The 24545-nt window shown below is 40.6% G+C and overlaps 1 long non-coding RNA gene across 1 annotated transcript; it reads right to left on the minus strand.

Annotated features, from left to right (window-relative positions):
• Window positions 1-285: 285 nt before the first annotated feature.
• LOC122179397 lies at window positions 286-17693 on the minus strand. Its single transcript, XR_006178680.1, has 3 exons — window positions 17663-17693; window positions 527-663; window positions 286-418 (listed from the first exon to the last, which is right to left on the minus strand). It is a non-coding gene; the product is annotated as an uncharacterized LOC122179397 (long non-coding RNA).
• Between the last annotated feature and the right edge of the window lie 6852 nt (window positions 17694-24545).

Here is a 24545-nt window from a genome sequence, read left to right on the forward strand (position 1 = left end):
TGCTCCTGATTCTTCCTGTCAACAAATGAACTAAAGACCATAAACTATCCTCTTCCTAATCTACTGTTTCAGCATATTAGCTAACATAAACCTGTTCCAGTGACCCATGTAATAGCCATACTGACATTTTATGGTTGGTTTCTCAGTCCCAGATGTAAATGATTAAAAACTATAAGGGATTTCTTTATACAAATCTATTAATAGGTTGGGGAATTTTTTGCTTCGTTTTTAGGGTAACGTATTTTGAGTCTGAAGCATGGAGCATAAAGCAGTGGCTGGCGTCAGAAGCCACTGCAATATACATTTCAGTTTCCTTCAGCCAGCCACAGCAAGAAAATTGATGGCCTGTTCTCTGGGGCTCGTGTGTTCCTCCTTGGCTGCTGTCTCCCACGCTGCTGGTGTTATTACTCTGTTTTCACTGCAAAAGAATGCAGGACATTCAAGCTATTCCAAGCAGCATCCTTGATGTCTGGATTTCATGGGAATGTTTCACACCGCAGTTATTGCTAACTGTTAACTTTCATACCTTGGACTGTTGTTTTTGGCAGCTTGCTCTGTTTTGCTAGCCGGACAGTCGTAAGCCAAAGCAGCCTTTGCTGCAAACATAAGATGTGTCGCCATCTATCATGCCGTTGCCAGCAGGGAGACCCAGATGATGGCACCCTGCTATGTGGAAGTAAGAGGGGAAATAAAAGACAAAGATATAGAAACACAAAAGGACTTTAAAGACAAAACAAAACCATCTTTGCTATGATCTCAACGAAAGTCTTTCAACTCATTTCAGGGAAAAAAGTGAAATTTCAGCATCTTAGTGCTGTTAACAGGCACATAGGCATTGGTGTGTGCATGGGAGGAGCAAGGAGCCCTCTTCATGACATTCTCCACCTTATACCAAACCTGTAAAAGAAGCTGCCCTCTGAGGATTGACTGCAAAGACTTGCAAGAGACAGAGGGCATACAATACAGTCTCCATCACTTGCACATCTCTTCTGCCACTCACACTCTATGCTGCTAGGAGGTCACAAGCATGGGCTGAGTTCACCATTCATTACAGTCTTACAACTGGCAGCTTGTCAAGATATCCTCAGCACTGGATGATGTTGCAGGAATGAAGAAGGGGCATGAGAAAAGAGGGATTATGTTTGAAGCTCTTCCTATGGCTGATTTGACTGATACCAGAGAGATAAGACCAAGATACTAAGCTTGGACTCAGACCCAGAATTTGTTGAGTCTGTCAGAGTTCATGGGTCTTCAGATGGGGAGCTTGGTTCAACTGCTTCAAATAGGAGCTACAAAAAGCTCAGATGTAGATCTGGTTTGCAATTTTCCTCACATCGAGCATGAATAATTAGAGGTTTGGAGTGAGTTCATGTAATGCAAAGAGAATAAACTATTGTTTGTGTCACAATGGAAAAGGAAGATAATTATTAATAGGAAGCAGGGTCGTTGTTCTATCCAAAACCCTAAAACTCCCGCAGCCTTTTCCAGTGAGTAGAAAAAACAGAGTGGACAGAGTCATCCAGCTTATTATTTAACAGGCTGTTTTTCTTTTCATGCAGAGTGCTTCTATGCAGAGAACTGGTTGCAGAGCATCACAGAAAACTTTGCTGAGCACAACAAGCTCCCGTGAAACATCTCTAAGTCTACAGCAGTGCTGGGAGAGAGGGCCTTCCTCCATCCCTGGCAGATCTGCCACAACAACAAGCCAATTGCTTGCCTTCCTCCTCCCATCGAGTCTGCAGAGCTGTCATTCCAGTCAGTGCAGCCACTGGAGAGAGAGGTGCAGACCTCCACAAAGCAAGCAAGATGCTCAGCACATGGCATTAACTATAGTACAGAGGACATTTGGATTGTCTGCTTTCCTTAGGAACTCAATAAAAAAGATACTCTAAATGAAGCGCCATTATTCCTCTGTAATTTGATTAGGCATCTTTGTCAGAGAACTATCAGTATAAAACCAAGGAATATCAAAGCTGTAAGGGCACTACAGATTTGAGAAGAAAAAAAAAAAAAAAGAATTGGGTTCAGTCCACTTCATGTCTTTCCTGCTAGTAAAATCATCATCTTACTGACAGGGAAGAAAAGCACAAAAGCATTAGTGGTTTGTCTGAGGCCACACAGGAAGTTTGAGAGAGAGCTGGAAACTCAGACCATATCTTCAGCATCCAAATCCTTAACCACAAGGCCATCCTCCTTTCCATAGCTATCTGTCTTGGGGAAGAGAAATAGAGCAATGCTGAATCTCATGGGCCAATAAATTATATTGCAATGACAAGCAGAATCTGTCCTCTGTGCTGATGTATTCTTTGCTGTGTGCAATTACCTTACCAGCAATCACTGGGCTGCTGCATTTGTTGGAAGACCAGTACATAATCTAGTGGAGATAATATGTCTTGATGATTCTTTAGACCTTCAAGTGAACTCGGTGGCCTCAAATTTCTATTGTCCGGTGAGTAACAGCCCATATCACACAACCCCTTCACATTTTATCATCTGCAATGCATTTTAAATTGACTTCTCAGTGGAAAAGGTAAGGCTGCTGCAGAAGAGGATTAATGATGCAGCTGGCTTGGAAAAGCTTGCACATAATGCCAGTATGTCGATCTGGCAGTAATTCCTCCTGTTCCTTATCACTCTTCATGCTTTTGAAGACTGTGATGGGAGGAAGAAAGAAATGAAGTTTTAGTAACTTTTCTTTAAGGGTGAGGTGAGACAAGGCTACTAGGGACAGGTAATGCCTTATTTTAAGCTCATAAAATAAAAAATGTGGCCTAATAAAAGATACTACCTCTGCCCTTAGACTGGCTGGTATACTGCCCTCAGTAACTGCTGTTGCAATCATGCATGCTGGTTCTTCAGAACACTGCCACTTGCAGCACTCAGAGATGGAAATAAACAGCTTACTGTTCCCTTCAGCCCTTAACAGCAACAACTAAGCACTCCCACGTCAGACGTCTGAAACACTAAAGTGAATCAGTGTGCTGTGAATGGGAGATAACAATCAAGGAAGTCATGTGTCTTACTCCAGACTTCTAAGTGGTGGAGATTTAGGAAATGTTCTTCATGAGAAAAAATAGGAATGACAATTTTTAAAAATTATCTTTAGATAAGTTTTTTCTTTGAGGCATTAGATATAAGAAAAATATGGGAAGGAAAGAACAGAATAATTAATTATTATGACCACAAGACACAGTGGGTTTTTTTTTCCCTTCCAGAGAACAAATGACTGGGTTATCTGCACTCTTCTGAAGGGCATGTGTGGGGAGGACAGTGGTGCTCCCTCGCTCGGGTATGACCCTTGAATTGTTTCCACAAGTACAGGATGAAGCAGGTGAGGCGTCTCATGCTAATAATGCTACAAGAGCTTCTCACAAACATCAGAGTCTGAGGCCATTTATTTTCACAGGAGCTAATCCCACCAAGACACTGCCGACTAAGCCTGGTTATGGTTGTCCTGCCAAGCTATTCCTTGCAACTCAACAGATCATAATACAGATAAAAAAGGCACGATGTTAACCTTGGGAGCAACTGAGGATACCAAAAGTTAATGGCCTTGCTGCCCTGTGTCCGTCTTTCCCCTGTGGCTCCCATGGGGATCTTACAGAATTGTGGTAAGCAGTACTGTGCCTAAGTGGATGTTCTTAGGAGAGGCAGGGTGAACCCTTACATGCACATTTCAGTACTTAAATCAGTACTTACAGTACTTAAAGAAGTTAGAATTTCAGCAGCCCACTCTGAAAACTAAATATGTAAGCACAGCTTTTGAGAATAAGGTCTTTCATTCCTTTCTCTAATGTGGATTTAGAAGTCTTGCTAAGCACGGTCCTCCAATTCCAGAGATAAACACTGACAAGATGCTGACCAGATAACCTTTCTGCTCGTGCCCTTGTTTTATAGGAATTGATAGGCATTTCAGGACCTTCTGAAAACTGTAGAGGTGTTCTGACTAAATGTCATGAAAATACAGGAGACCATCAGAGGCCACGTGTGACACTGGGCTGGCTGATAGCTTACCACTGCTTCTGCTTGTCGGTGAGAGAGAATAAACAATTTAACTCTGTCATAAACCATTTCATTGTGTTTGAAGTAATAAGAGAAAGTACTTGAAATGCAGTAAGGAAGACTGTGTCAAACTTTATGCACAGGAATCACCTTATACTCGTTTTAGCATGAAATACCTGATTTCTATGTCTTCTGAGACAGGCAGGGATGTACTCTACTTTTGTATCCTTCATCTCCCCAATCATGTGCCTTGTTCAGGCTCAGGCTTCAAAGCTGCCCAAGAAAGACCTGGCCAGATGCAGACATTATTTGCTAAACAACCTGAAAATATGCAGGTTTGTGAAAGTTGTGCCTGGCAGCTACTTTTACACTCCCTCACCATTGGAAAACAAACCTAAGCACCAGAGGCTGTTCAGTAAAAGTTCACTAATAAACTTTGAACTGTTAAAACCATGTGTTATAGGTACTCTTGTTAGCCAGTGTGTGTTATGTTTGGCTTTGAAAGCACCTCAGCTTTCACTTTATGCAAATGAACCAATCAGATGCATCTGACAAAATCCTGGATGGCCTGGCAGAAAGGCTTTCTGGACCCTGTCACACTTTGGAGAGAGGGAGCATGTGTATGTGGCAAACTAAATTCATCAGGTTGGTTCCTATGATGACATGAGCTCCAAGGGAATGGACTGATCTTCCATGTGGGCTTAGAAAGGAAAGATGCTGACACCTGCTCTGGTTCCAGGTTAAGAACATTTCATGTAGAAGAGAAGCCGCCTCAGTGCCAGTCTAATGCAAGTTTAACATCTACATTTCCCACTAGCTGTGGGATATCGAGGAAGGCCTTAAATCTGAAGCAATCTATAAAGGTACATAGCCTTAAATAGTCGTAAAATTCACATCAACATAAAAAAAAAAAAATCCAGATGTTTGTGACTGGATTAATTACTTATAAGTGTTCAAGTAGTGTGAGTCAACCATTTTTTGCCTGCAAGTTGTTCACAAGGGAACTACTTTCTCTACGCCCCATTTCTGCTGTGTAATTCATCACTTAGGTCCCATAATATTGTTTCTGATTCCTGGCTGAGTAACTAAACACTTCTAGTCATGTGTGTGCACACATTTAAACAGGATTGCAAGGAAGAAACAAGTGCGAAAACAGTGAATAGACAAAAAACACATTTCAAACATGCTAGCACTAATTTAAAGCAGTCATGGCCCAAACATTTAACACAAATAAAGTCCGTGTGCAATCATTCACGTCTTTATCATCTGTTAAATTCACATTTGGTAAAGCTAGCCATAACACAAAGAATTTGGCTACAAAAGCCTCTCTTTGTAAAGTCAACGTGCCCCATTTTCCAATTTCTTCTACTTCAGCAAAGGATGGTTAATATAGATACCTTTAGGCAAAGGGAGAGAAGAAAATCATCGTCTTTCTCCAGTGTAATTCTCCCTCCCACTAGTGTGAGGCAGTTTTTGCTATGCTGATTGAAAGGTATACTTAAGAGAGGTACTGCTAAAGTCTTGTTTCACCACAAAAACTCCCTGGCATGAAGCTAGCTATAACTCTTCTAACCCATCCATTTTGAATGACTGTCATTAGGAAAGAATTCATTGGCTTTGCATTTCATATAAGGTAATGGTTTCTAGAGGATTTTTGGGCAGCAAATAATAACTTTAAACATTCTCAGGAGAGAGTTGTACGCCTGAATGACGTACAATATTCAAAGCACCTGAGGAAGTCTGTCTTTTACCATCTTGTTCTTGTCTACACCAGCTACTTCAACAAAGATAGGAGCAATTCCCCCACTACTGCCCTCTCAGTAACAACTCGCATTAATCCTAGCCAAGTTACTGACCGAGATGTGGTAGCAGAAATATAGTGAACACTCCTGTAGAAACCTTTGCAGCATTTCAAACGAAAAACAGCATGTTTAGAAGCACTGCATCTTAACTGGCCAATAGCTGGCATGGCGAGTAGAGGAAAAAAAGAGGGAAAAGGAAAGGCTGGGGGGAGTAGGCAGGTTTAAGCTGCCAAGTTCTCTAACATTCAACTCCAGCAAGTTAAAAAAGGTTGAGAATGAGGGTAGAAATCATCACATGAATGAAGTCATGGCATTACTTCCACCACTCCGCAGCTCTACCACTAGGAAGCCAGTAGGAAGCAAGGAGGAGCTTTCTTCACTTTGCACTGCTTAAATTGTGTTTAGCACAGAAAATACATAGTGAAGATAGCAAATATTTAATGTTCCCAGGCTGGAGTGGCCTTCTTGTACGGGACAGCGGGAGGGATGAGGAAACAGAAGAATAATAAAGAAGTTTACATTTAAAATCTACTTACTAAAAGCCACTTAATCTTGGTTGGTTTTGGAAGATGAATAAAAATAAGTTAGAAAATAACTGGTTTTGGAAGTGCTAGCATGTTATTTTACTAGTTTTCAAATATTTTAACTAACATAACTGGATTCCAAGAGCACCCTAGCTCAGGCCACAAAGCCAGGGCAGGCTACGCACAATTTCTGGGTAGATCCAGTTAAATAGATACTACTACAGTAAACAAGGGAATTTGAATAAAAACAGTATCTATCCCTTGGTCCAATGTGAGAGTCGTCAGCAGAGTATACTTCTCTCTTTTTTCCTTTCAGTCATATAATCTGGCATAGCTTCAGCAGGCCAAGACAGAGAAGCCACTTAAGAATTCACTGTAACATTTCTCAAGGCACAATCTCTCCTTTGCAGAAGTCAAAGAGGTGATATGAACATCGTTCCTCCTGCTTCCCTGATGAGTAATTACAGCCCACTGCTTTGGACGTAGATAATAACTCAAATTTTTACTGTCTATTTTGCCAACAATTCAAAAAATGTAAATTCATTTTTAGGTTGGTCCAAAATCATTTGTTTCTTTTTCTCCAGTTGGTCAAAGCACCAAACCATCCAAACCTCAAATTATTTGTACTCTCATTGTCTCCAATGCTGTATCCAACCAGTATCCCACCTGAGTGAGCAATGCATCTGTTGGGATTACACTGCTGCATTCATCTGATTTTCATCCATGCTTTATTTCATACAGTTCAGAAGAATTGGTAAATTTAAGGCCCTACAAAATTATTTTAGAAGAAAACTTCAACGCAAAAATATTTATATTCAAAACTGTAAGATAAGCTCCAAAATAACCCGTACCATTTGAAATATGGCTATTTCACCTACTGCATTCTTTATGAGTCATAAAAGGGGAGCAAAAGGAATAAACAACGAAGTCAGTACTGTAAGCGATAAGGAAACATAATATCTGTGCTTGAACTGCCTGCAAAGAAGGCTTTTAAACAGAAGGGAGATGTGTAGGGGAATGAAGAGAAACATGACGGGATCAGCTGTGAGTAGAAAAATACTTCTGACATTTTGTTCTTCGCATTCTTGGCCACAGACTCTCACATGAGTAAAGATGGCTCTCGTGCTCCAGGTGGTAATATGCTCTTGTACTAGCAGTAACCTTGTTATGGCTGAAAAAACAGTTGTGTGTCCTTTGAGCTCATCTACTCCGTTAACCCTACACTGAAGTTCTCGGTTTTGTTTTGAAATGTAGACTGTGGTTTAGAAATTTGATTGAAAAAGAAGCTGAGCTTAATCTAAGTAAATGTACTTCAGTGCAGTAGGCTACATTTACAGTGGTATGTCAGAAGACAACCTTGCAGACTGGTGGTCTTTCTGAAGCTCTCTGTCAGTAGGTGCTAAAGTGACCCTCAGCACCCACCTTGAAAAATGCTTTCCATTGCTGTCCTACATGAGAAGACCAACACTGCCAACACATAACAGAGGAGTTTCACTCTTTGGGGCATCTCCCCATAATTGCACTCCTCTCAGGGCTCATATACAGTGTCTGCACCAAGTTTTCAGCCAGATGGTTGCCCTCAAGTAGAGCCACTGAATGGCATATTAAGGAGCCTGCAACAGAGTATGGACCTCATGTAAGAACATGACAAAATAACTAGGGATGAAGACAAAAGGAAGTAGTACTGCAAGTGAAAGGGATGGTCCCACTTCAAAATCCCACTTCTTCCTCCTTCCCTTCCAACGGGTGAGAAACAACCTTAAGTATCAAGACAGAACGTTAACCTTTACATGAAGCATTTATTATTTTTTATTATTATTTTAAAGTTCAAACCTCTATACCATAGCCAACTCTTTTTAATTTTTATTTGTAACAAAACTCATATATGACAAATTAAAAAAAAAAAAAAAAAAAAGCTATGAAGATGTAGAGAATTACTGCTGAGTCTCACTGACATCATAAATCATGAAAGACCCTAGAAGCACTTGTAACTATGTCACTCTAAATTTCCCTTTGGGTATTTTGTGTATTATTACACACGCTCTCTCTATAAATGCAGATTTAAAAACCCCATGAGTTTCAAATTGCACTTTATTACAGAGCATTTAAATCATTTCTGAGAGCAAGATCAATTTAAGCATGCAGAATTTTTATTAGTAGCACAAAAGAGGAGTCCAGCTGTTCCTACACAGCAAATGTGTGTGAACCAGGCTTTGGAGCAATTTCTGCTGTGCCAGCCACAGTGTTAAATGTTGGCCAAGAGGGACTTACACAGAACAGAGCAAACTGAGTCTGCAGCACAGCTGAGGAAACACTGCCCCACGTTCTACATTTCTTATTAGAATGACCTAGTCCCTGAATCACCCAAACAAGCCTGTCAGAGACCTTGATCTCACAGCAGCAAGGCGCTGCAGAAAATACGTTAGAGCTCCTCTGGCTCTCAGAACACTAGAGAAAGAGGGTAGAGGGAAGGTGTCAAGTCTAAAATACCTGTCCTCTAGGAAAGGCATCCATGCTTTGAGAACAAATGGCTTGGGCCTTGTAACCATATTGTAGACTGACACATTATTTATTTTTTCCAAATACGTGAACAGCTGATTAAGTTGATTTTCTCAGTCAAACTCATCATCTTACTCTTAACCGCTGGCAATGCACCTCCTATTTTGGAATCACTGTTACAAAGCAGGTGGCTAAGTCACCATAAGGCATCCACTGGAGTAGCAGAGTTTACACCAGTTGTAACTCTTTCTGCCTCCAGGTCCGTTTTTATTTCTTACAAAGGGCTCTTCTTTCAATTAATATGTGGGCATTTCATTTCTAAGCATATGAGGTACAATTACCAGAATAGTTGATCTTTTTCATTGAATGTTTGGGGGAAAAAAAAAAAAAAAAATCAGACTGAAAAATGAACTAGGTCTGTCCTAGTTGGCCCCTGATGGAAACTGCAGAATGAAATGTTTTAATTGCCAGAAAAGTCTCTTTGCCAAATTCATGTCTTTATGGAGATTGTCAGAAGTTTTCAGTTCCCATCCAAAAAGCTGCCAGAGTGAAATCCAATCACTAATGACAGCAGGATTAAAAGTGCACAGACTGGCTGTCTGAACAGCAGTTTATAATAGAACAAAAATGTTGTGGACTCTACATGACTGATTCATAGCAAACATTTTAATAGAACATAGATTTTAACATCAAATACCCATCATTTTATCCTCTGGCATTTCTTAAATGCATGGAAAATGTTGGACGGGAACATTGAAAAAATAAAAGCTTTACTCATAGTACATTTCTCTCGCTCTAGTGAGAGCTGAACTGTTAATTAAATGGGTTAGAAGTAGGTACTACTGGAAATACAACAACGTTTGAGTCCTTCCTAGTCTAGAACACTGATCTTGACTTTACCAAGGCTTCCTTATACCTTAAAATGACTTTCTCTGCAATAGGAGAAAAATGCAAAAGGACCGTGACATTGCCCCACCCTGTTTTAGTCTACGTGTCTAATCATGAGACAGAAACTCAAAGTTATTAGGTAGGAATTGCATGATACTAGCTTACAGCGTTTAAGAGTGCAGTGCACTGTATGAAGGACTCTATAAACATGATTTAAAGAAGCAGGTGGTATGGAGGGAAAGTAGGAGTTTGGTCTTCTACATCTTTACACATGAGCACTTCCAACCAACAGAACAACTGAGATTATAAGCATACAAAAGAATATTTTGTCAAGGTGTGAACTTATGTCCTCCTCTTTTTGATGATTAGAGAAGCTCAAGTTAGCTAGATGAATGTTGGAGGTACACCTGTCTGTGCAGTGGTTACACTCACTGTACGTGCAGATGCTGCACAAAGAACCACCTTAGTTCCAAAGTCCTTCAGTGCAAACACTTGCAAACAAGATCCCAAAACCAAGCCTTGGAAAATACGTGAATCTTCAAAGCTGATCAGTTAAGAAAAGCAATGTTTCACAATCTGAGTTAGAACTGTAAGGAGCTGAGGAAGAACAAACTCCAACGTGATCCACTGTACTAGAACTGCCATAACATAAAACACAGACAACCAGGTATGTTTTGATATCTTATAAATTCATAGCTTAGTACAAGAATAGAAATCACACATATCCTTCACTCACATACTGATCCATCAAGTCACTACGTGTTTACCTCTGTGAGCAGTGAATACAAGCATTTGACTCTAATACAAGATTAAATTTACCTATCATTATCATTTTCACTACAGTATGCAACTCGAGCACAAGACTTCTCCAACAAGAGACAGACACACTGTGATAACAGTACATCAAACAGGTTGGAAACTGAAACATCTGTTCTTCATCTGTTTTAATGAAATCATGTGATGCTTATCTTGTCTCAGCCAAATCAGAGTTAACACCTATGGACTTTATTAAATTTATTCATTTAATAGAAATTCTCAAATCTCATCTATAAGACATTTCATTTTATTCTACGAGACATTTTGCATTTATGTAAGAATAGTGAATAGTATATATTGCTTTGCAGAGCTACTTTCTTGCTTTGCACTCAACACTGTTAATATGTACTCTCGTTTGGAATACTCCTAGGTTAAACAAAAACACTGTTTAGACAAACATACAGTGGTGGTTTTGCCATGGAAATATTAAAATTGAATGTAACTCATACTTTTGGACTGCATTATGTGTGCATTTATTAAGCTTTTTTTTTTCCCCCCCTTCAGATGAAGCATTAACAGACAAGATTGACAAGATTTCCTCTTTGTGAGGATGTGGATAGCAAAATAGTGAAGTAAAGTAAGATCCATTCAACCCAAAAGAGCAGGACAGTCACTAGCCCCAAGAATATTAACAAAGACCTATCTGCATATCTTCAAAAGCAAGGAAGGAAAAAAAACAAAAACCACTGCTCCTTTTTCTCAGAAGCAGACTTTGAAGAGATAACATCGATTAGCATGGGAAATAATCACATAGGTTGATGAAAGCTCTACATAAACATAAGATGTCCTTTGGGCTCCATTAAGAAGGATTTCAGCTGTTACGAGAAGAAAAAAAAAAAAAAAAAGACAAAGTCCTGGCTCCTTTCAAGTCAATTCAAGTGGACTCCTGGCATAAAACGCGATGATGTGCTAAACCTTGGAGACACAAATGTTTTGGACACCGAATAAGACAAGGATTGAAAGCACTGGAGAGGACAAGGAAAAACGCACACACTGAAGGCAGAAAGAATCTATTCTTTTAAAGAAACAGGGAGATGGATTTGAAGACTCGCTAAAAGAGATAAGCATCAAACAACAACCTTCACAATACTTCTGCTTTTTGGAAAATTCTCGTTCAACAGCTGAGCTGGTTTCACTCTAGTGGGCAGTTTCATCTTCTTTCTGTGTTTATCAGTGCGATTACTGTCTCTTCCTTCCCACAAGTTCCTTTTTGTTGTTTTAAATGAGAAAAATATTATCATAGAATCTGCAGAATCTGTAGCACCTCAAGAACTGGAGTGATTTTAAATAAATGATACTCAACAGTAATATTTTAAGGCAAGTTAAAATAAGGACAGCACTCAAACTTATTAAAACTCTACTAATTTCTATTTAGATGTGCTATACAAACCACTTTTTAAAATCTAACTCTCTAAACTAACACCATATTCTTCCAGGCAGGGATTTTTATTTTCCCCTCGCTATTCCACATATGTTGTTTTAATGACAGTAATACAGCTTCCACCTCAATGTGACCCTTCTGTAGGGACAATTTTGCTCAGTGGTGCCACAGTGCCAATCTGCTGTACAGTATGGGTGACGGCTGCTGTTACTTCTCTTATTTTACATTACATTTTTCAAAATAAACTGCCCAGTCTTACACCTTCTTGTTCAGACTTGTTCAGTCTAATAGTACTAAATGAGTAATAGCTGTCAAGAGATTTGCTCTTTTTCTAGACCTGTCAAACTAATCAGTTGATTATTGTTGGGAATTGCCAAGTTTGTATTCCTTAGCATTGGGAAAAGTCATTTAAAAATAGAAGTGACAGAATAATCTAGATACTCTGCTGTTAGAAATGTGCAAGTAATAATAATTCTTCATATACACTTCTCCCAGCTACCCTGTTCAAGTGAAACTTTTTCTATGCTTCTCTTCAGTGCAATACTATGAAATAAAATACTGTGACAGATGCAGGCCCCCATGAGAAAACAGTATTACTCTTCTGCATGCCTTTTAGACTGTTGATATCTCAGCTCTTTTTCCATGGAACACACTTTCCTTCTCCTACCTGCCAGTGTTCACCTCTCAAGGGTGTGTACTAGAAATGAAGACCAAACTGTATACATTGTTTTAAAAATACAAATGAAAGCTTGTCAACACAAAATTTTAAGTATTTGCCAAGAGCGAATTTGGATAAAGCAAAATAGGTAGGGCATAAGACACTGTTGTTTTGATACAGCAAAAAAATGTAATGATTTTTTTTAAGTGGCTGGCTATCTTAGTCACTGTCAGACCATCAGCCATTATTCTTCTCATTCAAAACTATTTAGACCAGTTTGAGTAAAAATTTTGTTTTATACATCTTGCCTACTCTAAAATTACTCTTACGTTCAGAAAAAAACTTTTCCTGGAAGTGTCTGATTGAAAATATTTATCTTTCCATCTCTCCCTTACCCCATCTCCTCCTCTAAGAAAGATTCAAGTCCCACTTTAGTCAACACAAGCTTCAGCATCGACGTTGGACTTCACCCATCTATAAGGAAACTAGAGAAGCATTAACTTCATAATTCTCAGAATAAAAGACAGGAAAATTGACTAACAGAGTCTCGGCTTGCAATGTACCAAGATAACAAACTAAGCAAAGGAAGGACTCCACGCATAGCACTTTACATGCTAACGATGGACAACCCTAGGGAAATACTTGCCGGCATGAAAAAAGATTAAGAAATAATAATAAAGAACATTACATTCAATTGAATCATTCTGCATTACTCACCAAGGAAAAGACTTAATATGTTCTTATTTTAGCCTGGGCTTTTCCTTGGCATCTGTTTTTCTTAATAGAAAGCTCTTCTTTACAATTGCAAATGATACAGCAGACAGAAACAGTTCATAGTGACCTTATCAAGGTTATTTCTTTAATTTTTAATATTTTATTCAACTCTCCAGTTGATTCTCAATCTATGCTGTGTTTTTGTGTTTTTCCTCACCGTGCATTTGAAGATGAACGTAAAAGAAAAGGTATCATCATTTTTCCTCTCTGTGAAGCCCCCTGGAGTCTACAGAAGAGCACCACTGCTTGCTACAGGTACAGATATTTGTACCTGTATTTGTAAGAATCTGAAGTTCTCAAAGTGTTCCTAAAGTAGTTCAGAAACAAGCATAATGAACAGCCTAATTAACATTTTCCTTGCAGAATTAGTAAAGTGCTATAGACTCAATCCTGAAAAACCCCAACTGACAGAAAAATACCTCCTCTTATTCAATCTAGAAAAGAAATCTCTTACAATGCTTTTCTTAAGAGCTTCAAAAGATTGTGTTGGTTTTTACACTCTGCTGTACTTAATAGCAATTAAAATGACTAACCAGTCTCTTATCCTTCAATGACTGATTCTTTGCAGATACCAAACTTTCTTCATCTGTATTCAACATTTTCAGAGGACTCTTCAAGGTGAAGGCAACTGATTGCTTATATCACAGATAGGAACACTTTCATAACTCCAGAGGATAAACAAATCCACTAAAGAAAAATTATAAAAGGAACAATCGGAAATCTAGAAGAGAATGCATCAGTCCCTATTTATTTTCCATGCCTATGATAAAAAATACTAGGGATACACAACCTTACCTTCCATATCATTTTGTCAAGCCCAAATGATATCAATTTCTAAGGACATAAATCCAGCTCCTCCCAGAACTCCAGACAAGCACAAGTCATGCAATTCATCGCAAGCAAGATGTTTCCTCAGGCACTGCCAGAGCACGACTGGGCATCCACCACAGATGCAGTTTTGCACAGGTCTCTTTCCAACGGGAAATATCTCCGTAACTCATCAGTGTAACTGTACACACCTTCAGTCTTACCGTGTGTATAGGAACTGCTGAATCACAGCCTGAACCTCTGATTGATCACCTGAGGCAAGCAATGAGTCAGCCATGGGAGCACAGGTGAAGGCAATTCAGCTGTGCTGCCAAAAGGGATGGAGCCTGGCTGCACCTCTCCTAGACCCATTTAAGAGCTGACTACAGGTGGGGAAAGATCTCTTTCTGGAGATGCCTCCTTTGGAGTTTTCCATCAATCCCAGGGCAAGGGTAAGCCTTCTACCTATTCTTTTTTGGTGTAATAACCTGCTTAGTCAAACTCTCTTGTATATTCACTGATTATACACTATGCCAGTTACAGCTGAGGAAAAGATTATTTCTCCATTTGATTTTTATTTTAAGAATGTGATATATTTGTTTTAAATTCAAGGCACTTCAGGTAAACTAAAGTAGAACTGATGCACAGAGTGCGTTAACACCTTCAGTAAAGTGTTTCAGCATGAAAAAGATAACCAACAGAACCACAAGATCTCTTCAGAAGAAGAGCAGGTGTCTGCCTTAAGGTAAGCCAGTTCTTTTGCTATGCTCTACTAACTGTATTGACGAGCTTTCCATTACTTATGACAGGAGCTTAGACGCTAACTCACATTCACATGTCTACACACAGAAACTGTCTCTTAACCTGGAGCTGAATCCCACACCCTGTTTCCATAGTGCAACAGTTGAGCATAATTTCAAGTTGTGCCCTGCAGAAACTGAATCACTCTCTGGCATCCTCATGCACATCAGATCCTCAGCACATCCCTCCTATACCTTTTCAGGAAATAGCTGGCACAGTACCTTGGGGTGCATCAAACCCAAGCTCCTGCTAAGCAAGTGTAACATCCAAGCCTTGGGGCCTTTGGGGGTACAGTGGCAGTTACTCCTAGTTGCAGTAGCATTACACAAGGGTAAGGATGATTACACACAGGCAATCTGGTTGTGACCCAAATCTGGTCCCTCCTGAATAGACTTGAGCAATCTCTGTCACCGAGTGGTAATTCGGTAGGCCTTCAAAATGATCTAATGCTCAGTAAACATGTTGCCACCTTCTCCACAACGACCTCAACACCTGAGCATTGTGAGAAGTCAGTTTTCTCCTGAATGCTCACGCTACATCTTTCCAGAGTCACCTATCATCACTGTACCCAAGCAGAAGATATGTCAGGACACCTTTTGAGATGATAATCCCTTTGGGCACTTACACTACCATTGGAAAGAAAAGGACTATTCAACTGGGAAACTGGTCAGAACTGCTAGGAGACCAGACCTAGGTCTGCATGACAAATAGCCTCATGTTACTGGGGGAAAGAAAAGGTGACTATACTAAGTTTTAATGGACCTAAGCACCAATGTGTAACAGCTTAAGAAATTGATCATTTTTCATACCCCAAACTTTATAATGAGCAAAGGGCTGCTGTCATGGTCATGAGGTAGCCTGCATGGAGCAATGAATCTCAAATCACCTGGTTCACATTTCATTGCTTTTGGTGCAGTATATAGTCATCCAGCTTGCTCCATCACACCACTCATCATAGCCTCAGATAGGATCCTTGTTGAACTTTCTTGGACTCAGCTGTTACACTGCAGTAATATGACCTTATGAGATATCTAAAAGAAGTTTTCATATGTGAACCATTTTTCTTAATTTCTGCCTTCAGTCTCCAAACAAAGAATAGTTTTTCAGTAATGTAATAAGAGTTATTTACTGGTATTGAAACCACAGGCTTACTGTAAGTTTTACAGCATCCAAAATGCAATGTAATTTTCCTCTTTTTTTTTTTTTTAGCCCATAACAATTCATTGCCATAATCACATCTGAGACACAGCACTGTCTCACTATTTTGTTTTGTATTTTTTAAAAAAACATTGAAAGCCAGACTGTAGAATAGTTACACATTGCTATTTAAACCGTTGTTTAATAGATCAACAACAAGCTTGTAGCTAAAAGTAACTTGCATCTGACTGGCATTTATTTCTCCTTTTCTTTCTTACCGTTTCCTCCACTTTCTCTTTTCCAGCTCATATTCCCCCTGATACACATACACACATTCTCATTAGCTCACATAAGGATACTAAACACCTAAGATCAGAACTTCAGCTCTGTATCTTGACAGCAGCAAGGGACAGATCTTACAGATCTTTCTTTTTTGCCATCATCTTGTTTTTCCTTGTGTAGTAGTTTGAGAAGAAAAGCACGCACACAGAAGAAGAAAAAACCTAACCCCTTTCCCCTGTCCCCAGGAAAAGTCAGAACTCTTTCAATTCCTAGTGAAGCATGCTTGTTGTCTGGGCATGTTATTCTCTCATTAGGACTAAACAGGACTAACTTTATTTACAGTACATGCCTGAAGCCTAATCAAAAGCTCTTTAATATCCATGGGTTCACTCCCACTGCCACTCGTACTGGCTCTGGCTCAAAGCTGTGCTTCTCAAACCAGTTGTGCACAAATCTCACGAACGTTGAACCCAAGCCTGGGCAGATTAGTTCACATTCCTGTGCTCTGAAGATGTCATGGGGCAGCCTGGCTCCTACCTCACATCATGAAATCCTGACCTGTGCTTGTAATTTTTTGTGAATGAAACATCACTAAACTGCTCATTTGCTGTAGGCTTTATTTTGCTCCCTGTGCCTCTTGTTCTAGAGGCAAAGAGGATAAGGAGATCTCTTTATACCACTCACTTTTCATACTGTACCCACATTAAAAGTCTCTGCATCAAGCAAGAAGTGACATCCAAGGATGGTTGTTGGTCTAAGAAGCCTTCTGGCCTGGCAATGTCTGTCCTTGGAATATGATGCAGGAGACTGGCTGATGCTAACCAACTTCATCAACACAGAAGTCAGTGCCAGTCATAAAAGTGATTAGCAACTTAAGCAGAATAATCTGGGCATAGCACCCAACCAACACGACAGAGGGATTTACTCTGAATGACAGTATTTACTTTTGCTTTGCTTTTAATTTACCTTTCTGCTGAGCTAGTAAGTTTTGCTCATGTTGTACAACAGCATCAGAGTAGAAGAACGGATCATTATTTGTTTTACACTAGAAGACATCTTTTGTATATTCATCAATCCAATCTCTTTTAATGTATTGCACATGAGAAGATCCCAAGGAAACTGGGATTTCTGGAAGAGTATAGAGTCTCCCAAAGCAGAGTTACTGACAGAGAATGCTTTCAGTCAATTGGCGTATAATCAATGGATATCAAGATGTTATAATTATGAAATAAACACGAGACTTTGGCTAAGCAGGTTATGATAACAAAAAGAGAATAGATAGAATGCTTACCTACATCCTGGGCTCGCTGCAAGACTCCAGAGGAGGGATCTCCAGAAAAGATCCTTCCCCACCTGTAGTCAGCTCTTAAATGGGTCTAGGAGAGGTGCAGCCAGGCTCCACCCCTTCCAGCAGCACAGGAGAATTGCCCTCACCTGTGCTCCCATGGCTGACTCATTGCTCGCCTCAGGTGATCAGAGGTTCAGGCCGTGACTCAGCAGTTCCCATACAGTTGGTAACAAATTTTAGACTTTCTTTACTCAAGCCATTTATTTCAGCTTCTTTTCTCCCTTTTCATCTTACTCCTTCTCCCAGTTTCACGAAGTTCCCATCTCACAGTTGCAGCAAACACTAAGCCAATTGACTGAATGACTGCATAAGAAGAAAGAAGAGAATGTCCATGGAAGGTTGATATGAGGGAGAAGGGATTCTGGCAGAAAAAAAGAAGAAAGTAATAGGAACTTTTAAATGTAATTCTAAATAATTACATTTATTGTCTATAAAATATTCTTTCAAATGTTTTAATAAATCTGCATAACGTAATCAAGCAAACTAAATTTAAACTAACTGCAGCCAGTCATATTTTAGCAATTTATATGGTACGTACATATAAGAGTAAATTTGCATTCACCATACTCAGATTTTCCAGAAGTGTCTCTGTTTGGACTCTAAACCTGCTATATTTGGATTACAAGCTTCCAATTATCCTTCAGTTCTACATAGTAGAATGTAAAGTCCCCTTACGATCCTTGCTTTTTCCACCACCTAACGTGTTAGAGAGCATTCTACATTTTCTTGAAAGCTATTGCCTTTCTTCAGCTGTCAATCTAAATTTAGGAGAGGCTGGGATACTGATGACCTCTACTCTTATTCACCCACAATTAGTTAATTCCACAGTCGCTCTGAGGGCTCTTTCACCAACTTATTTGTCTTTATGTCACTGTATTATACACTCCGAATGAACTGTTGTCTCCTTGACTACACAGGTCCCATTTGGAAGAACAGACCTATCAGACCTTTTATCATCAACATTATTCAATCTCGAGACAGACAATCTGGCTATTAGGAAGAGGCCTTACAACACTGAAGCTCGTAACATGTGAGCAGAGGTCAGTTTTGAGATGGTTCAGATTTTGTTCCAACCAGTTCTCTCTTTCCTCAGAGCATAAAACCAGAATTTGGCACCATAATGCTTAAACAACGGGGACAAAGATTTTGTTTTATCTATTGCTGTGGTTACATCATAATAGTTATAGTGGGTGTGGGGGAAAAATAAAATAAAGCAAAACAAAACAAAATCAAAATAGAAGCCTGTTCTCTATAACATACAAGGTCTTCTTATTTCCTTCCTCTTCTCAACTTAAGCAAAGAAAAAAATCACTGCAATCCTTCTTTTCTCTGATTTTCAAGCTAAGGGACAGCACTTTTAATTTTTTCCTTATGATGAGTCAGCCTGACAGCTTTAGTTACTGTTCAGTGTTGGTGGCAAAGCCTAGCCACCTCCATAGAGCAGCTGGGGGCAGAGATACCTACTTCAAAGTCTCAGCCCTTTCCTGTCCTGAATTAATCAACATCAGGAGTTTTACCTTAGCCCACACATAGTGTGTCACATAACTCCTACAATCACTGCATGTGTTGCCGAAGGAGCTACACAACAGCTTTTGTAAACTGCCTTCCTCGTGCAGCATACGGAGAGTGCATTGGACAGGACAGGACGGGCAGATTCACTGCCAACTCAGCCTTTCCTGCAAGGAAAGGACACCAGGGAAAGCTGAAAGAGCAAACAGAGAGAGAAAACGAGTCTTTCCTTTCTGAATTGGACTTTCTTCCTTGAGGACTCGGTCTTCCAGTACGTGCAGGATTTAAGAACTTTTCACCATAACAAAATTTTCGCCGAGACAAGAAAGTCAGAGAGCAGAGAAGTTGTCAAAGGGGAAAAAGTGGAAATTATATTCAAGATGAGACACACAAATGTCACGGAGAAAGCACATAGCTTTAACATTACAGCTTACAAACGGTCAAATATCCAAATTTGGTTCCCCATGAGTCATTTTCAGTGGTTTGGTAATGTAAAGCTGCCACAATGCACCAATTACTTGACTATTAACTTCTAGCAAGAACTTTTACCACTCCCAAAACTCTGACTAGTTCATTAGGGCAAGAAATACATATTTTAAGTTCTGGATGTACTGTTATGTTACCATCTATAAAGCACATACCAAACAGCACAGCAGATAATATTCATAAAATTAACACAAATAGAGCTTACAAACAACTGAGTCCAATGCCCAGAAAGTCTAGGAATCTGATTCTCTATGGAACAGAGGGGAGAGCTCCCATTTCCTTATGGATGAAAACACAGTAACGGGAAAGTCATCATTTTGTATTTACTGTACTGATATTTTAGTGAATTTGCCATGTTTCCTGGTTAGCTGAGAAATAATTTTTAGAACACCTACATCACACAATCCTTCTCTCCTAGGAACGATTCTAGATCCTGAATGAATTCAAATGTATGTTTTATTTACAGGACATATAAGCAGTAAAATTAATTACATTAACCCTTCATTTCCAAAGCCAACTGAAGCCAGTGGAGTCTTTGAGCCCATACCAACAACCTCTGCTGTTCTTTCCCTTGGGGTTCCCAGCCCGATAGAAGGTTATATGCTGTCCTCCATAGGTCCTTCAGGGATCCCTGTATTCACCAGATGCTCCCATCTTTATCACGTAGCAAGAGAAAAAAATTAAATAGTGTTGAGTGTAGTAACATAAGAATAGAAATGTTACTTCAGAACCAAAAAAAAAAAAAAAGAATTGTTTCAGCAGTAGGAGCAGAGAAGACTCTTGAAAGTAGAAAGTCTTAAAGTACTGCCCAGTTGGGAAAACCCCAAACACTGAGCCTTTCTGCTGAAGCAGTCGTCATTGCAAGCACCAAGTACATGCCCACACTAGCCACTTGAAGCTGCAGTATCAAATATGTACATCTGAATTAACCTTCATCCATATGGAGCAGAGGCGCAGGAGCCCAACAGCAGCTGATTCTGCCTAATGCTCCATTCCAGAGTTTGCAAAAAGACCACTCATATCTCTCTCCAAAGTGGCCAGCAGACAAAGTAGGAGTTGCCTCCAACCTGCTGTCCCTAGTCCCGCTGGCTGCTTGAAGGGCACCATCCAAGATACAACAGATTCTGCTGATTACAAAGGCTTATGGCAGGGAGGACACAAATTGTTCCTTGTTAAGTGGGTGCTTTTAACTAAAGGGCTGCTGAGAAATAGCATTTGGGTGTACTTTTATTTGGCTCCTGCACCCGGGCTTCCTGTGAAAGTCCCCACAGTTGAAGACTCTCAAACTTTGAATCTGTAGCCAGTGTGAAACTCAAGCACATGTTTTAAAGGCACAACAGACAATATGAGAGGTCTGTAGTATCACACATGTACGAGCTGCACCTCCAAATACAAATCAACACACAAATGTCTTGTACCACCCCTGCTAATTAAAGCATCTCAGTACCTTGTTATCCTCAACAAGAGAAACATTCATGTAATGCTCCCACATGCCATCACTGAGTGGCAAGGACAAACACAGAGAGATTAAGGACAAAAGCCAAAGTCAGGGTGGAGAGGAAATTTCTCCACATAACATAACAACCTTGCTTCGAAGGAACAAGTGATGATGCCTGCCTTCAGAGGAAGCTCCTGACTGTGGAGTAGAAGCACATCACAGCACCTCCCAGCATCCAAAAAGGAAGGAATGGGGCAGAAGGCTGGCCCTGCTCCATCCCACACCCTACCACCAGGTGCAGGTCTTCCCCTGGGCTCAGGGGGCAGAAGGAAGAGGGAATTAACTCCTTTTGGAAGGGCCAGGCTCTTCCCACATGCTGGACTGGGAGCAATGGATTTTAATATACCCTTCTGGACTTCTGCCAAAAGTTAAGCTTTTCAGCATCTCACTTTCAGACACTTAGGTAGTGTTTGGATCTATCTTTACAAGTTTTGCCAAAGATTGCATAGGAAGGCTGCAATAGTCCAAGGTCTTGAACTTCTGGTCTCCTGTAGTCTATATTAAAGTGTTAATTGCTATGTCGTGATTCTTCCACTCCAGCAGGTTCTCTTTAACAATTACAGTCACCAAAAGACAGAGGGTCATGTCCCATTGTAAAAGACAGAACCAGTCTTATAGCCCAAACTGAACACAAAGCAAACACTGACATTAGCCTGCCAGCAAGCTTGCGACAAAGAATTATTCACAAAATGGCAATCAGCCCAAACTGGCAAACGCATTTGAAAACAGAAGCTATAATTACAGAAACCTTTGGTTTGGGATAACTAGCTAAATACTGGTCTCTTCTTAGAGCGGGGTACTTTCCAGCAGCAGCATTTGACCTAAACAACAACTACAGAACACGGAAAAGTTGCGGCCTCTTCCCGCTCTTACCTTTCCACTTCAGCCCTCGTCCCGCGCCTCTGGGCCGGGCAGCGGGGCACGTCTGCATGGCTCTATACACACATTGCCATCCTGTGGCCGGATTCTGCCAGCACAAGTGGCTGCGAGAAGGCTGCAGAACGAGGGCCGGCGAACGGAGCGCTGCTTTTTCATGACGCAGACAAAATAGGGCTTTGTAATGGCCGTGGGCTCGAGCTGGAGAATGCAAATCCAACCGTGTTTTTGAAGCTTTGCAGCTCGCGGGCTGTTAGATCAGTGATCCAGCCGACTGCTGAAAAATATTTGTACAGTACTGAGATGCAGGTAAGGAAAAAAGAAACGTGAGGAGGAGGCGAAGGGAACATCAGGCTTTGAAATCTTCGGGAAAAACACAAATGGCCGCCACTGATTTGAGCCCTACACAGGGCATCAAGGAGCAGCAATCGAGCCGGGAAGTGTGAGCACAAAGGAAAAGCCTCGACAGGATAGATGAGCCAAAGCCCTCTGGAAAACGTGACCCCTGTACCAGGAGGCAGTGGGGAGGAGGGCAGGGCACGATGAGGGTGAGTGACAGGAGAAAGAAAGCAGAGGCTGGGCAGGAGCCTGAGGGCTGCTGGCACGTTTCAGAAAGTTGCCCTGGGTGTTACATCCAGCCCTCCATGGCCGCAGAGAGGGCTGTGCAAATCTAGCAAGGCTGTGTTTTGGCTGCCTACCTCTTTTGGCCTCACAGAAGGGGCAATATTCCCTCTGCAACTGCTTAGGAGGGCAAAAGGAAAATGTTGATTAGCACTTAGAAGAGGAAGTGGCTTATTTTGCCTGATTACAATCATGGGAACTTTGTTCCCTCTGCTCCAGTAACCACATTGGTAGCATTAACTGGAAAGCTAAGTAACTGGTAAAGAAACCACTGAATCAAATGTAATCTCATACTGCTTGCATAATTTTCCTTGAATGGACATACAAGGAACCTTCACTTTCCTACATTAGGCTCCCTCCTTCCCCCCACAAAAACCATTTGTCATCATCTTATTGGGTCACAATCTGCCTCTTTTTCCTATGGAGGACTGTCAGGAGGTTGCACAGGTTTGCACAAGAGTGCTTGAGAGCTCAGGCTGGGCCATTGGTGTCCAGTGGCTCAGCCTAATGCCATTATAGTTAGCTGAACTAGTGAATTATGTCTTGAGAATCTTTTCCAGGCAAAGGCTTTTGTGTGTGTGTTTGAAACAAAAATTTACAGTATCTTAGACATTAATTTCCATTCAGGGTCACACAGACCATAAGCAATAATGAAATGTTATTTTCATAATTGATGTGATTTTATTATTAAATGCTGGAAAGCCAAAGTGAGATTTTCTTTAGTTCTGTTTAATTAACAGCTTAAGTCAATTTACTTCTCAATTAATAGGTACTCATCTCAGCATGGGATGGATATCCTTCAACACGGGCAGCTAGAGCTTTTCCAGGCCAGGCTTACATGCCAGTGCAGAGCAGCCAAAGAAGGAGCTCATACTTTATATTTCATTATGTTGATGCATTTTGGCTGTGCTGCCTCCCTCCTCAATCATGTTCCACATCCCTGGGCTGACGCATGCTCTCTGTAGTGCCCTGACTCTGTGTCTCTTCTGGGACACAGGGGACATCCAGTAAGGGCATTACCACATATTCTGAGATCTGTCTGTTTTTCAAATTATTAATTGGAAATTAGGTTCAGATATTTGCTGGAAATCAGGCCCCCCTGATGTGAAACCAAAACGAAAGCCAACAGAATGACCAAATTTCCCTGGATTTCCCCTTCGCAGTAGACCATTGCTGCTGTCCTGCAAGAATGCAAAGAAGATTTCCTTTCCCCTGTTGCCCTGAAAGCCAACACAAGAAGAAAAAGGCAGCAGTTTGGCAGCGTTAAAAAACAAGGAAATCTTAGTGTAATTTTGAAGCCCTGTCTTGCATAGTAAAGACTACTGATGCTTATTAGAAGACCATGTGGGAAAGTGATTTTGTTTGGAAGATGCAGATAGAAAAGAATAATTAAAAGGTAACAGAAGATTGATCTATTTAGTGCTGAAACAGACACCCTTGGCTTAGGAGCACCAAATAAAATTAGCCTGAAAAATATCCACGTAATCCTCCCATCTTCTCTTTCTCTTTAGATAAGAGCAGGGCAGAATATTCCAGGGATTTAAGGCATCATTTGTTTACGTGCTCATATTTTAATCATTTCCAAGAAGCTAAGGTTACACAACCCCAGCGTTCAAGCGATCCCCTACCTTGCTGTTTATAAGAAATGGGCCTGATATTCATAACGTTCCCGGGTTGCTTCAAGGGGACAGGAGGAGAGAGCAGGGGAGGGAGGCAGGAGGAGGAGGGAGGTGAGGAGAGAAAGGTCAGCTCGCTTTTTAAGCAGCTCTGAGCTTGCTGGAAGCTTTCAGCGTGTGGGTGGTAGGTGTATCGGCTGACACAGGGAAGTGTAAGCGT

The sequence above is a fragment of the Lagopus leucura genome, unplaced genomic scaffold (assembly GCF_019238085.1).
Source record: "Lagopus leucura isolate 7727_CA_CO unplaced genomic scaffold, USGS_WTPT01 Super-Scaffold_100002, whole genome shotgun sequence".
Taxonomy (NCBI): domain Eukaryota; kingdom Metazoa; phylum Chordata; class Aves; order Galliformes; family Phasianidae; genus Lagopus; species Lagopus leucura.